Source organism: Rhipicephalus microplus, chromosome X, assembly GCF_043290135.1.
Source record: "Rhipicephalus microplus isolate Deutch F79 chromosome X, USDA_Rmic, whole genome shotgun sequence".
Taxonomy (NCBI): Eukaryota; Metazoa; Arthropoda; class Arachnida; order Ixodida; family Ixodidae; genus Rhipicephalus; species Rhipicephalus microplus.
In genome coordinates this window covers 472870756-472884711 of record NC_134710.1, presented here as the reverse complement: position 1 = coordinate 472884711, position 13956 = coordinate 472870756, and positions in this window count along the sequence as shown.

Genomic DNA, 13956 nt, shown 5'->3' with positions numbered 1-13956 from the left:
TACTCTTCCCGCCAGGAGACACCTCGTAAACAGGGTGGCTAGTTTTTCTAACACAATCTGTCCTCCATCTTTCAGCAGATCTGATGTTACCTGATCCTCACCAGCAGCTTTGCCCCTTTGCATGCTCTCCAAAGCTTTTCTGACTTCTTCTATCATTACTGGTGGGTTGCAATCTGGGTTACTGCTAGTTCTTATAGTATTAAGGTCATGGTTGTCTCGGCTACTGTACAGATCCCTGTAAAACTCCTCCGCTATCTTAACTATCCTATCCATATTGGTAGTTATTTTTCCTTCTTTGTCCCTTAGTGCATACATCCGACCTTTGCCTATCCCAAGTTTCCTCTTCAATGCTTTGACACTTCCTCCGTTTTTCAGAGCGTGTTCAATTCTCTCCATGTTATACCTTCTTACATCGCATAATTTACGTCTATTAATCAACTTCGAAAGCTCTGCCAGTTCTATTTTGTCTGTTGTACTTGACACTTTCATGATTTGACGCTTCTTAATTAGGTTCTTAGTTTCCTGCGAAAGCTTGCCAGTGTCCTGTCTAACTACCCAGCCTCCAACTTCCACTGCACACTCCATAATGATACTCGTCAGATTATCATTCATTGTATCTACGCTAAGGTTGGTTTCCTCACTGAGAGCCGAGTACCTGTTCTGCAGTGACACTCTGAATTCCTGTACTTTCCCTCTCAGTGCTAGCTGATTGATTGGCTTCTTGCGTATCAAGTTCTGTCGTTCCTTCTTCAAGTCTAGGCGAATTCGAGACCGTACCATTCTATGGTCACTGCATCGTACCTTGCCAATCACTTCCACATCCTGCACGATTCTAGGGTGTGCACTCATTATAAAGTCTATTTCGTTCTTATTTTCGCCATTAGGGCTCCTCCATGTCCACTTGCGGTTTTCTCGTTTTCGGTAGAAGGTATTCAAAATCCGTAAATTATTGCGTTCTGCGAATTCTACTAGTAGCTCTCCTCTGGCGTTTCTAGTACCGATGCCATAATCTCCTACTGCCTGGTCTCCAGCCTGCTTCTTCCCTACCTTTGCATTAAAGTCGCCCATCACTATAGTATACTTTGTTTTTACCTTACTCATTGCCGATTCCACGTCTTCATAGAAGCTTTCAACAGAAGCGTCATCATGGCTGGATGTAGGCGCGTAAGCCTGTACTACCTTCATCTTGTATCTTTTATTCAGTTTAATTACGATACCTACCACCCTTTCATTAATGCTATAGTATTCCTCTATGTTGCCAGCTATGTTTCTGTGAATGAGGAACCCCACTCCCAGTTCTCTTCTGTCTGCCAAGCCCCTGTAGCAAAGGACGTGCCCATTTTGTAGCACCGTATAGGCCTCATCTGTCCTCCTAACCTCACTGAGCCCTATTATATCCCATTTAACACCCTCTAGCTCCTCGAATAGTACACCTAGACTTCCCTCACTAGATAAGGTTCTAGCGTTAAACGTTGCCAAGTTCAGGTTCCAATGGCGGCCTGTCCGGATCCAGAGATTCTTAGCACCCTCTGCTGCGTTGCAGATCTGACCGCCGCCGTGGTCAGTTGCTTCGCAGCTGCTGGGGACTGAGGGCCGTGAGTTATTTAACGTAATCATGTGGGAGGTAGTGGCCAGATACTGCACCAGGGTGGCCAATCCTTCTCTGGTGAGGGAGTGCGTTCTCGGTGGTGTTTGCCGGTGAGGCTGCACCCCAGGCCTCTTAATGCAGTTCCATCAACACGCGGATTTTTTTTTAATCCGGTTGGGAACTGCGCGGTACCGGGATTTGAACCACGGACCTCTTGCATGCGAGGCGGATGCTCTAACCACTACGCCATCGCCGCACTCCGCGGCGATGGCGTAACCACTACGCCATCGCCGCGGTTCACATAGGCTCTCGAAAAAGGTGGCGTAGAAGCCCGCTGTGAGGCCACCCGCACCGGGAGCCGAGTTTGGTGGCATTGACTGGATAGCGGCCCTCAATTGCGGTAACGTCGCTGCGCCGCACATAGTCAGGCATTCATCCTCTTCCAGACGCTTAAGGAATTTACACAGCTCCGACAGAGACGCTGGCTCCGAGGCGATCATTGTGGCGTCCGGCTCGTGGAAGGCTGTCTCGAAGTGGTGCAAGAAGGTCGCCTCGAGCTCGACCGGGTCTGTCGCGAGGGTACCATCTGGGCGCTTTACTTCTGCAATACGCACAGAGCCGTTTCCCTTTACTTCGCGCGAGACTACCTCTGGCCGCTCGTTCGAGGTGGCCCAAGTCGCGCGCTTTTCGCCAGTAGCTGCCCGAAGAAGCCGTTCGTACTGCACCTTGAGCGAGGCTAGGTAATCTCGTGTACAGGAGGTGAGGGTGTCAGCACTCTTAATGATACGCATTCTGCGCAATAACTCTTTCATCTGGGACGTCAAGCGCTTTTTCCTTTTACGGCCTTCGTCTTGGAGGAGCACCTTCCAGGCCTCCTTGAGGTCGCCCCAGGTAGTCGATGTTACGCGGGGAGATGCTCTAATCGAGGCCTCTATGAGCGCCTCGATCTGTGGTGCAGACACCGGATCCTTTAGTAGTGCAGAATCCAGGCGCCACGATGCGTCGGCTGGTTTGGGGCCAGGCTTTGCACGGAGGGTTGTTAGCAGTGGCGCGTGATCAGACAGAGCGGCCAGAGGGGGTGGCAACGGGACTACCTCGCACGCTGTTAGGGATGGAAGTAGGAGCTCCGGTAAGAACGCGCGGTCTAGCCGGCTAGCGGTGACCCTCGACACGCGGGTGGGGCTGAAGTCGTCGTCGTGGAGGCGGACCCATGCGTCTGAAAGTCGGAGGCGTTCGAGAACTTTGATCAGTTCTTTTGCACGGTAGGTTGAGCCTCCGCAACTCGGTCCCCGGATATCTCTCGCAGTGTCGACCACACAGTTAAAGTCTCCAAGGACTACGTGTGGGAGGGGGGCCAGCAGGTACTCGCCAAGCTCCCTGAAAAAGGGGTTCGTCGCCGATCTAGTTACTGGCGCGTACACGTTCACAAACCGGACTTTCTGCCCATCGATGAAGTTGTCAAGCATTAATGTGCGGCCGTCAGCGCCAAACACGCAATGGGCTTTTTGCCTAAACCTCCCGGTGACGAACACAACCCCAACCCCGCATGACCTGGTCCTCGTCAATGAGAAGAAGGCTTCGACGTGACAGAGGCTGCGGAAGCGAGCGACGTCGAGGGGGGATCGTAAATTCGTCTCCTGGACGAACAACAAGTCGATGCTGCGGGCTTTCGCAAAGGAAACGACCGCGGTTTGTTTCGTCGTGTCGCGGAAACCGCGAACATTCCAAGTGGCGAAACGGATTCGGTCAGCCATCAGTCGCACTATGTTGGAGTGGAAACGAGGGGGGTACGTGAGTGTGTGGAAGGGAAGGGTGGGGGCAAGGGGAGGCAGCGCATGGGGGAGTGAAACAGGAAGGGGTAAACGGCGGCGCCGGCGCGCACGGAGTGGCTATTAAAAAGAGAGAAAAGAAGAGAAAAGCGAGCCCCGTTATTGTCTGCTTCAATGAGCGACACCGCCACAGTAGCTTACGAGGGATGGGGGTGAGGAGGGATAAAAAGGATAGGAGTAAAGATGTGGGAAAGCCGAAGAAGGAGAAGAGAAGAAGAGACGTGTGGTAAGCCACAGCGAGCGAGGACAAATCGAGGGGATAGAAGAGATAGGAAAGATGGAGCACGGTCACTGGAGTCTGAGGACGGGGCGCACCTGCGAGAGCTCCTTTCGGCGTCGGTGGATGGCGTAGAACAAGTCCAGTAAGTCAGAGCTGCACTGTCGTCGGAGGTGGAAGGTCGTCGGCGGCAGTAGATGACGTAGGGCGAGCCCAGTCGGCCAGAGCCACGATGACGCGGGAGATCGCAAGCGCGCGGAGCGCGCGAGCGCACGACCGATCGGCCCGAAATCCAGCAAGCGAGTACCCGGCGCGCACGGGCACTCTGTCTGTAACGAAGCGAAGGTGTTATCAGATCGGCTCGCTGGCTTTAGGGGGCGGTTCCCCTTTGCCTGCGGCGCTTTGGCCGAGCTTCTGCGTCTTCGCCTTCGGTGGGGCATCGCTGTCGCTCGCCCTCGCTTCTGGCCCAATTGGACGACTTCAGGTCGCGATTGGAGTCGTTGAGAGTTCGTGATGCCGTCGGGAACAACCTCGTACTCAAGTAGACTGAGACGTCGAACCACCCAGTACGGCCCGAAGTATCATCGCTGAAGCTTTTCACTTAGTCCACGTCGGCGTTTCGGCGTCCATACCAAAACATGTTCACCGGGCTAATATTCCAAGAAGCGTCGTCGAAGATTGTAATGGCGGCTGTTGGTCGTCTGTTGATTCTTGATATGGAGACGCGCAAGTTGTCGGGCTTCTTCGGCGCGTTGAAGGTACTCACTCACATCGAGGTTTTCTTTGTCGGTGACGTTGGGTAACATGGCATCGAGCGTCGTTGCCGGGCTCCTTCCATAGACCAATTTGTATGGAGATGTCTGCGTCGTCTCCTGCACCGCCATGTTGTATGCAAAGGTCACGTACGGAATAATGGCGTTCACGTCTTGTGTTCGACAATGACGTACATTGCCAGCATGTCGGCGATCGTCTTGTTGAGCCGCTCGGTGAGGACGTTAGTCTGTCGGTGGTACGCTGTCGTCCGGCGGTGTTTTGTCTGGCTGTATGCCAAGATAGCTTGAGTTAAGTCGGCAGTAAATGCAGTTCTTCTGTCGGTGATAAGGACCTCCGGGGCGCCGTGACGTGACGTAGGACAATATTTTCGACGAAGAACTTAGCTACCTCGGATGTACTGCCTTTGGGAAGGGCTTTTGTCTCGGCGTAGCGGGTGAGATAGTCGGTAGCTACACCACGATCCACTTATTTCCGAAAGAAGACGTGGCCCCAGTAGGTCCATACAAACCTGCTGGAAAGGTCAGCAAGGTGGTTAAAATGGCTGCAGAAGTCCCGCTGGCCTTGTCTGCGGTGTCTTGCGTCGCTCACAGTCCCGGCATATCCTCACATAATGAGTGACGCCGGTGGTAAGACTCGGCCAGTAATATCTTTCATGTATCCTCGCGAGCCTGCGAGAAACACCGAGGTGCCCTGCCGTCGGATCGTCGTGCAGGGCCTGCAGGAGTTCTGGTCGCAGAGCTGAAGGCACCACAAGGAGGTACTTGGCTCGGAGCGCTAATAAGATTTTTCTTTTGGAGAAAACCATTTCGCAGGAAGAACGACGCAAGTGCGCACTTGAATACCTTCGGGACTTCGGCAGTCCTGCCTTCGAGGTATTCTATTAGGACCTTGAGTTCCGGGTCGACCCGCTGTTGTTCAGCGAAGTCGACGGTATAGCGGTATAACGTTCCCAAGAAGTAGTCGTCATTAGGGTCGTCGGGTGGTGGTTGGTCGACAGGCGCACGAGAGAGACAGTCGGCGTCGGAGTGTTTCTTGCCGCACTTGTCAAAGACAGTTATGTCATATTCTTGAAGTCTCAGGCTCCATCGTGCGAAGCGACATGAAGGGTCCTTCAAGGTGGCTAGCCAACACAAGGCGTGAAGGTCGCTCACAATTTTGAAGGGTCTGCCGTAGATGTAGGGGCGAAATTTCGACGTAGCCCAGATGATGGTGTGGCACTATTTTCTGTTGTGGAATTATTGGATTCTGCTTTGGATAGCGATCGCCGGGCGTAACTAATAACCCTTTCAAGTCCGTCAGCCCTCTGCACAAGAACGGCGCCAAGACCTACGCTGCTTGCGTCAGTCTGTATTTCTGTCTCGGCGAATTCATCGAAATGGGCAAGTAACGGAGGCGTCTGTAGGCGATGTTTAAGCTCCAGGAAAGTGTGTTCCTGCGGCGTTTCCCACTTGAACTCCATGTCGGCCTTGGTACGGTTAGTGAGAGGATCGGCGATGCGGGCGAAGTTTTTCACGAACCGCCTATAATAAGTGCACAGGCCCAGAAATCGGCGCACCGTCTTCTTGTCAGTGGGCGGGGGAATGTCGGCGATGGCGGCTCTTTTCCGTGGATTGGGACGAACTCCAGACTTGCTAATAACGTGCCCCAGAAACAAGAGCTCCTCGTACGCAAATCTGCACTTTTCTGGGTTCAGTGTGAGTCCGGACGTCTTGATGGCTTGAAGTACAGCTTCAAGGCGCCGAAGATGCTCGTCGAAACTCGAGGAAAACACGACTACGTCGTCCAAGTACACAAGGCAAGTCTGCCACTTCAATCCTGCCAGTACTGTATTCATAACGCGTTGAAACGTTGAAGGTGCTGAGCAAAGACCGAAGGGCATCACCTTAAACTCGAAGAGGCCGTCCGGTGTTATAAACGCTGTCTTCTCTCGGTCTCTTTCGTCGACTTCGATTTGCCAATAGCCAGTTTTGAGGTCCACTGACGTAAAGTACTTGGCGTTATAGAGCCGATCAAGTGCGTCGTCTATTCGTGGGAGAGGATGCCCGTCCTTTCTTGTGATTTTGTTCAGGCGGCGATAATCAACGCAGAAACGTAGGCTCCCATCCTTTTTCTTCACTAACACCACGGGGGATGCCCAATGACTCTTGGACGGATGGATAATGTCATCCCGCAGCATTTCATCAACTTGTCTCTTTATGGCCTCACGTTCTCGCGTTGAAACCCTGTACGGACTCTGACGAAGTGGTCGGGCATTTTCTTCGGTTATGATGCGATGTTTCGTGATTGGGGTCTGCAGAATTTTTGATGACGACGAAAAGCAATCTTCGTATTGCAGGAGCAGGGCCTTGAGCTGTTCTTACTTACTGTTCGGAAGTCTGGGATTGACATCGTAAGCTACGGGAGGGGCTTGGTTCCTCTCAGCAGGTTCCGCAGAATCGGCGAGGGCGAAAGCACTGGTGGCTTTGACAATTTCTTCGATGTATGCGACCGTTGTTCCTTTATTCGCCTGTTTGTACTCATTGCATAAATTTGTGAGCATAACCGTTGCTCTGCCTCCCCGCAGCTCTGCAATTCCTCTGGTGCGCAAATATTTCGGGTGACCAACAGATGCTGACTGCCTTCGACGACGCCTTCCAAGTCAGTTGATTTAGGAGCGCCGACTGAAATAATGACGCTTGAGCGAGGCGGAATGGTGACTTGTTTTTTTAGCAAATTCAAGGCATGGCTTCCTGATGGCGTGCGCGGTGGTAGTGCTTCTTCTGTGGATAACATTATCGACTTTGTTTTTAGGTTGATGACAGCACCATGGAGGCATAAGAAGTCCATGCCAACAATGACATCTCTCGAGCAACGCTGTAAGACTACGAAGTCTGTAGGATAAATACGGCCGTTGATGGTGACTCTCGCTGTGCAGATTCCTGCAAGCGTTCTCCGGCTGTGTGGATTTGAGGGCCTTCCCAAGCTGTATAACTTTCTTTAAATTTGCGGCGAACGACCCACTGATGACGGAGTAGTTGGCTCCAGTATCGATGAGAGCGGTCACACTGTGGCCGTCGATAAGAACGTCCAGGTCACTTGTTCGCCATCTCGCATTACAGTTAGGGCGTGGCGTCGGGTCACAGCTGCGTTGACTTGTTCCGCTGCTTCCATGTTGCGTCGTCAGGTCACCTTCGGTAAGTGAGGTTTCGCCGTCAGGGCTTTGCCTGGTAGGCGTTGTGTTCGGAAAGCTCCGTCGCGGTGGTGTCGTCACCGGAGAATCTTCAGTAGTTCGTCACACAGCAACCGCACCTCCATCGCTTGCTGCCCGTAGTTTCCCGGATACGGGCTATGAGACCAGCCCCGCGTTGGGCCAGAGTACTGCCGGGGGTGCGGTGACATGCGGCGGCTGAGCGACGACGTACGGGACGGACTTCGTGGTGTCCGTTGAGTTCCTCTCAGGTAATCGGTGATGTCACGTGGCCATTCTCCTGGCTGCGGACGCGGTGCATTGACGGCGAAGCCACGCAGTGACATCGGTTGGTACTGGCAACGGCGGTATGCGTGTCCAGCCTCGCCGCAGTGGTAGCAGAGCGGGCGGTGGTCAGGAGTCCGCCAGACGTCAGTCTTCCTCGGTGCACTGCGCTGGGCCGCTGGCGAACGGTACGACGTCGGTGGGGGTGGAGGTGGCGGTGGCGTCTGGCGACGGAACTGTGATGGGGCAGCGTTTTGGCGAGCGCGTGGAGGAGGGGCGTGGCGGCGGTCTGCAGCAGCATAGTTCATGACTTGCAGCTGAGGCTCTTGAGGCTGAGGAACGCCCAGCGATTGCTGGATCTCCTGGCGTACGACGTCCGCGATGGATTCCACGTGAGGCTGCGCTGAAGGAAGTAATTTTCGCAGCTATTCTTGCACGATCGCTCGGATCGTCTCACGCAAGTCAGTGGTTCCAAGCATTGAATGCCGGCGTAGCTGGTAGACGAGAAGCTATGGTTATATTGCCGCGTGCGCATCTCGAGCGTTTTTTCTATCGTAGATGCTTCTGAAATGAATTTGGCGAGCGTCTTTGGTGGGTTTCTGATCAGCCCGGCAAAGAGTTCCTGCTTTACTCCTCGCATGAGAAGACGGACCTTCTTCGCCTCGGACATGTCGGAGTCGGCGTGGCGGAAAAGTTTAATCATATTTTCAGTGAATAGCGCCACGTTTACGTTTGGCATCTGCATGCGGGTTTCAAGAAGAGCTGCGGCCTTGTCCTTGCGCACCACACTTGCGAAAGTGGTGAGGAACCTGGCGCTAAAGACATCCCACGTTGTAAGTCTTCGCTCTTGATTCTCGTACCAGGTCCCAGCAGCATGTTCTATGGCGAAATACACATGCCGGAGCTTGTCATCGTCTGTCCAGTCATTGAAGGAGGCGACGTGGTCGAATCCTTCGATCCAGCTTTCCGGGTCTTCCAGTGGTGAACCGCGGAATGTTGGCGGCTCTTTGGGTTGCCGGAGCAGGAGTGGGGCAGGCTGCACGGGGGCGGTCATGGTTGCAGTAGTTGATGTCAGGATCCGAGTCTGCCTGGCTGCTTCAGGAAGGGGCCGGTACTCTGGTTGTAGTCCCCTCTGCCTGCGGCTTGTTCGCTGTTCAGGGTTAGCATCCATGTCTTCTTTGACGCTTGGGCTGGGGTCGCGGCTTGAAGGAGGCGTCCGGTACATGGAAGAAACAGCACCTCCACCAGATGTCACGGGGTCGTGAGGTGGCCGAAGACAGGAGACTTTGTGTTGGAATTTAACTGAATATTTGGGCGAACCTGTGCCGGGTAAACGGAAAGTCCGATTACAGTAGCAGTTTTGGACTGATAGCGGCGAACGGAGCGTCGGCCGACGATCGACTACTCACAAGCGGCGAAGTGGGTCGACATTTATACTCTTGCCATCAAATGTTCTATCGTTAACGCTGGTGATGGCGCAGGTTCCAGAATAATCTGTACAGTTCGCGGAGTGGGCGTGATCTTATCGAAAGATGTACTAAAGTCCGGGAGCTTCTCGAAAACTGCACGCGAGTTTGCGCGAAGAATTGTGTAGTGTTTTGGGGCAATAACAAAACTTGAGAAATGGAACGTGGCAATATATGACCAGATAATAATGGCTGATTTGATGTGTGGGGTTTAACGTCCCAAAACTACCATATGATTATGAGAGACGCCGTAGTGGAGGGCTGCGGAAATTTCGACTTCCTGGGGTTCTTTAACGTGCACCGATATCGGAGCACACAATGGCCAGTGCTTGTTCTTTTATATAAAAAAAGTTTGAATACTTCAAATTTCGAATATATATATATATATCTTTCCTCCCCCCATAAATGTTCCTTCTGAAATTTTTTTGGAAGAACATTGGTTTATGTAAAGTAACATAGTGTAGTCAACTAAGAAAGGGCAATAAAGGGATTTTTTATTCAGAGGACACCCAGATACTGAAGCAAAGGATAGCATAAGGGCATTGTTTAAGGTGTCCATTGAAAGGGCATTATACATCTCTGTTTGGATCTTTCGCATCACATGCAAAAGTTCTACTTACTGAGCTACAAAAGCATGATTTCACCAGACCACCTAATTCAGTATTCATGCGAGTTTTATAGTTGAATAAAAAAATTATCCGTCACTTTCAGTCGCAACTATGGCGAAAAACGTGGAAAATGAGTTTTCAAGCTGGAATGATGCATTATGTCAACAGCAAGCTGATACCGAGCAATAAAATTCGGCAGATCCCACATACATGGGAATTGACGTTATGCGAAGCATGCGGAGCGAAGGTGACCGTGTTCCAATTTTTTTATTGAGCGACACGCCACGAATTTGCGCTAAATGTACGTACAAATGTTTCACGCATGGACATATGTTGAAGAGTTGCAAATGTTTATATAAACAGTTGTTGGCAACTGCGCAACGATGCCAATTGGCACATATGTATTAGCAACACCATAAGCTGATATGAAGCGCTGATGCTCGCGAAGATGCTGGCCCTAGACACTGCCACACAAATAAACTTCAGCGCATGGCAACTAACCACAATTGACGTTAAACCGACGCGTCGGCTGTATCAAAGGCTGTATCATTACATTTGTAATGTTTTTAAAATTGGGTAGGCAGCACTGCAACCACTATTGACGTTTCGCGTAGATTAGTGTCTATTCAAAAAGTAATTCCGAGACCTGGCGTAGCTCTGTGGTAAAATACTTCATTGCCACGCAGAATACTTGGGTTATATTTCAGCTGCAACCGTGATATTTATTCTTTGCATTCTTCGTGTCGACGCTATACCGAGGTCGGGTATTTCATAACGCTCGCACGTTATATTTGCCATGTGTGTCCTCGTCGTTTCTCGATTCATACTAAGTGACATTCACCTATGGCACACACCCACATACCAGCGGCACATACCCGCCCGAGGGTATGTGCCACTGTCTGACGGGAAATGTTTGACAACGTACGCAACGAGATTGTGACATTATTCACATATTGTCCAGCGCGTCACATTCGTCAAGCCATCTTACCTTCCCATGCTAATTTTGGTTTACGCCAAGTTAAGAGGGTGACCATGAGAGCACCCAAACCTAAGCGGCTAGGTAGATAGATACGCTAAATGTGGCCGAAACTCGCTAAGAAATGCTTCGCATTTTAAAGTGGTAGTTCTAACCAAAGGGCATTGAATCAGCCAAGTTGGCAACCTAGCTAGAAAATGATGAAACGAATGATGAATCGAGCAACCTGCTCGCGGTACTTGCTACAACGACGAGTTTTGCACATACAGAGACACAAAGGAGTCTGATAGAGCACCACCATCTTGCATAGAGCCTTGCATGCAAAATGTGAATGTTGCTTTGTTTTCCATGCCAGATAAGATGATTTTTTTTACACAATTTATTTTGTGCTATTTTGCATTTGCTGTACTTCAGCTGTCAATATTGCCCAAAAAATTTCCCTGGCTTTCTAATGTGTTGATTTCAAGAGGTTATATTGTTAAAACATGTAGCATCTTTTCTTTCAGTAGCTCACACAATAAATTGGAGCGGCTTCATAGTTTTGTTTCATGTACCTGTCAATTTGACGTTTCACTTACCACATGGCAGTGCCGCTTAGTATTTGTGCTTTCTTCCATGTATTTGTGCCTTCTGTAAGCTAGTCTCGCTGCTCGAACAGCTGGAACTGTGCAGAGACTTCCTCATATATGCGAATTTATATTTCAAGGAGTCTTTTCATGAGTGCTGGAAACAACGATTTCTTTTGTTATGCAAAATTTTCGCACAGTGGACATTGTCTTCTTTGAACATGGTCACTTTTGAAGCAGAGCTTTTTTGAGAAGCTTCATACACTGCATTCAACCTTCTATGGTGCAGAAGCAGGTGCAGCTGGCAATACCTGGAAAAATTAAATGTTACTAGTAATATTAGCATATCTCTTAGTTTAGCTTTATCAGGTCACTCCACAGTCCAGTTGCTGTATTTTATCTATGTGCTGGAGCCATGCTGCATGGTGAAGATCGTAGCACTTCCGAGTCAAAAGTGGGCTTGTGTTATCCTCCATTCATGCAGTGATTTGAAACTACATGTGCCATTAGTAGTATTATTTAATCTCCAGAAGCAATGCAATACATTTGTATTTATCCTCTTAAACCAGTGTTAAAGCTTATAACCAGGGCCAGTTTTTTACTTCATTATTGCATGATATGAATAGAGTGGTCATGGGCATCCAGTTAACGACTATTATCAGACTCTCAAGCAAACATCTGTCGTTATCAGAGTTCGATAAAATGACTAAGCACATGTATGAGAAACATTAAAATAAAATAAATATGGGGCTGAAACTTTTGTATGCTCTCCAAGAACGAAATAACTTGAAGGGCACCTGCAGTCTAGCTCACTAACATGTTTGACATCCCAATAATGTTATAAGAATGCTATTGCTTTAGCACTTACCCAGCCTGTGCCAATAGTGTCCCTGAGTACTGGATATTCCAACACGAGAGATTTTGCAGCTGCTTCATAGAGGCTTCCGGGGTAGCTGTAAAAAAGAGCAACTTTAAAACCTGTACTGAATTAAACACATGCAAACACACGGGTGTACTTACACTGTTATAGTCATGAGATGATTTGTGATCCACCCTACAATTCGGGATTTAGTGTTGCTGGAGACTTTTCCACGCCGTGTTCTTTCAAACGCATCCTTAGTACCAATGGCACAGGCGGTAGCCTATTATCATTTTCACAGCAGGCAAGCTGCTGACTAGGTGGTTGCTCATTCCTTTCAATAGTCTCGGGCAGGCTACCTCCATGCACTGCTGTCATTGTGTCAGTTGGGCTGAAAACAGAGGCTAGTCTGTGATGTGGTTTTCCAAAAGCAATATTAAACTTGGCACCTGAAACTTGGGTACTGACCTGCAGTTCATTAGGAAGTCTTCACTGCACACGAGCCTGATTTTATCTTCATCAGAAAAGACATGGCCATCTGGCGGGTCCACAAATTCGTCACGTCGGAAGTTGTATACCTGAAAGGGAATCAGATGTTCAAATTACTTCACAATAGATTATCACAATAACTACAGAACCTAAGTAAGCAGACTACAAATGCTATATAAAATAGCACCCTCAAATCACCTTACTGGTCCTGTTTTTTTTTCGTTATCATGAGGCCGTATGTATTGTCAAAAAACTCTTAATGCATGTATTGCAAAGAGCCTTGTGAAATACTGGTCTGGACATTTGGTATCAGTAATTTTCAGATTTGTGAAATGGTGACAATTAAACTTGTGAAATTTCACTGTTGCATAACAACCAGAAAAAAAACAAAAGCATTTAGTGGTTGCTTGACCAGTAGAAGATAATCACTGTGCTACAACAAAAAACCACACTCCCAGTATGTGCTATCTGTGAATTACTGAATATCCTAATGGCACAAGTCTCCATGCAACAGATCACAGAGACTTATATTCAAGCACCTTGAAGGATTTATTCAGGCTTCCTTTCTTGCGCGCGCTAAGCAGACGCCCATTTTCAACTCTGTTGTTATCTCTGTCTTCAAATTTTCTTCAATAGTGTATCACAGTTTAGAAATTGGAAATAGCTCCAGCCAATTTTGGGGAGATCCCAACGTTTCGGAACCAATTGAGTATCTTCCTGATGAGATGGCTATATTGGTCATGGCAACATCTCGTCCTCTTATTTGACAATGGCTACTGCTTTCCCTTTCTCTCACGTATCGGAGGCTGTGAGCGTATACACAGGGCATAGTTCGTAAAGACCAGTTCATGTTTACAGGTGTGTTCTGAATGTAACAGCATGTACTCGAGCAAGAGCCTCCTTCCTAGATTTCTTTATGTTTCTGGAACTGAAGCGATGTCGAAGTCGATCTTATGATCTCGCTTCTCACAATCCTCAGCAAGAGTGCTATGCTGCACTTCCATTTCCCTGGCGCCGTTCGTATGTTAGCGCACTGTTTCTCGGAAACACTTTCTCTAGCCTACGTAGCTGGCTTTACCTGGCAGCCATCATCTTTACGAAAATGACTAAAATTTAAACTGTGTTTTGACATC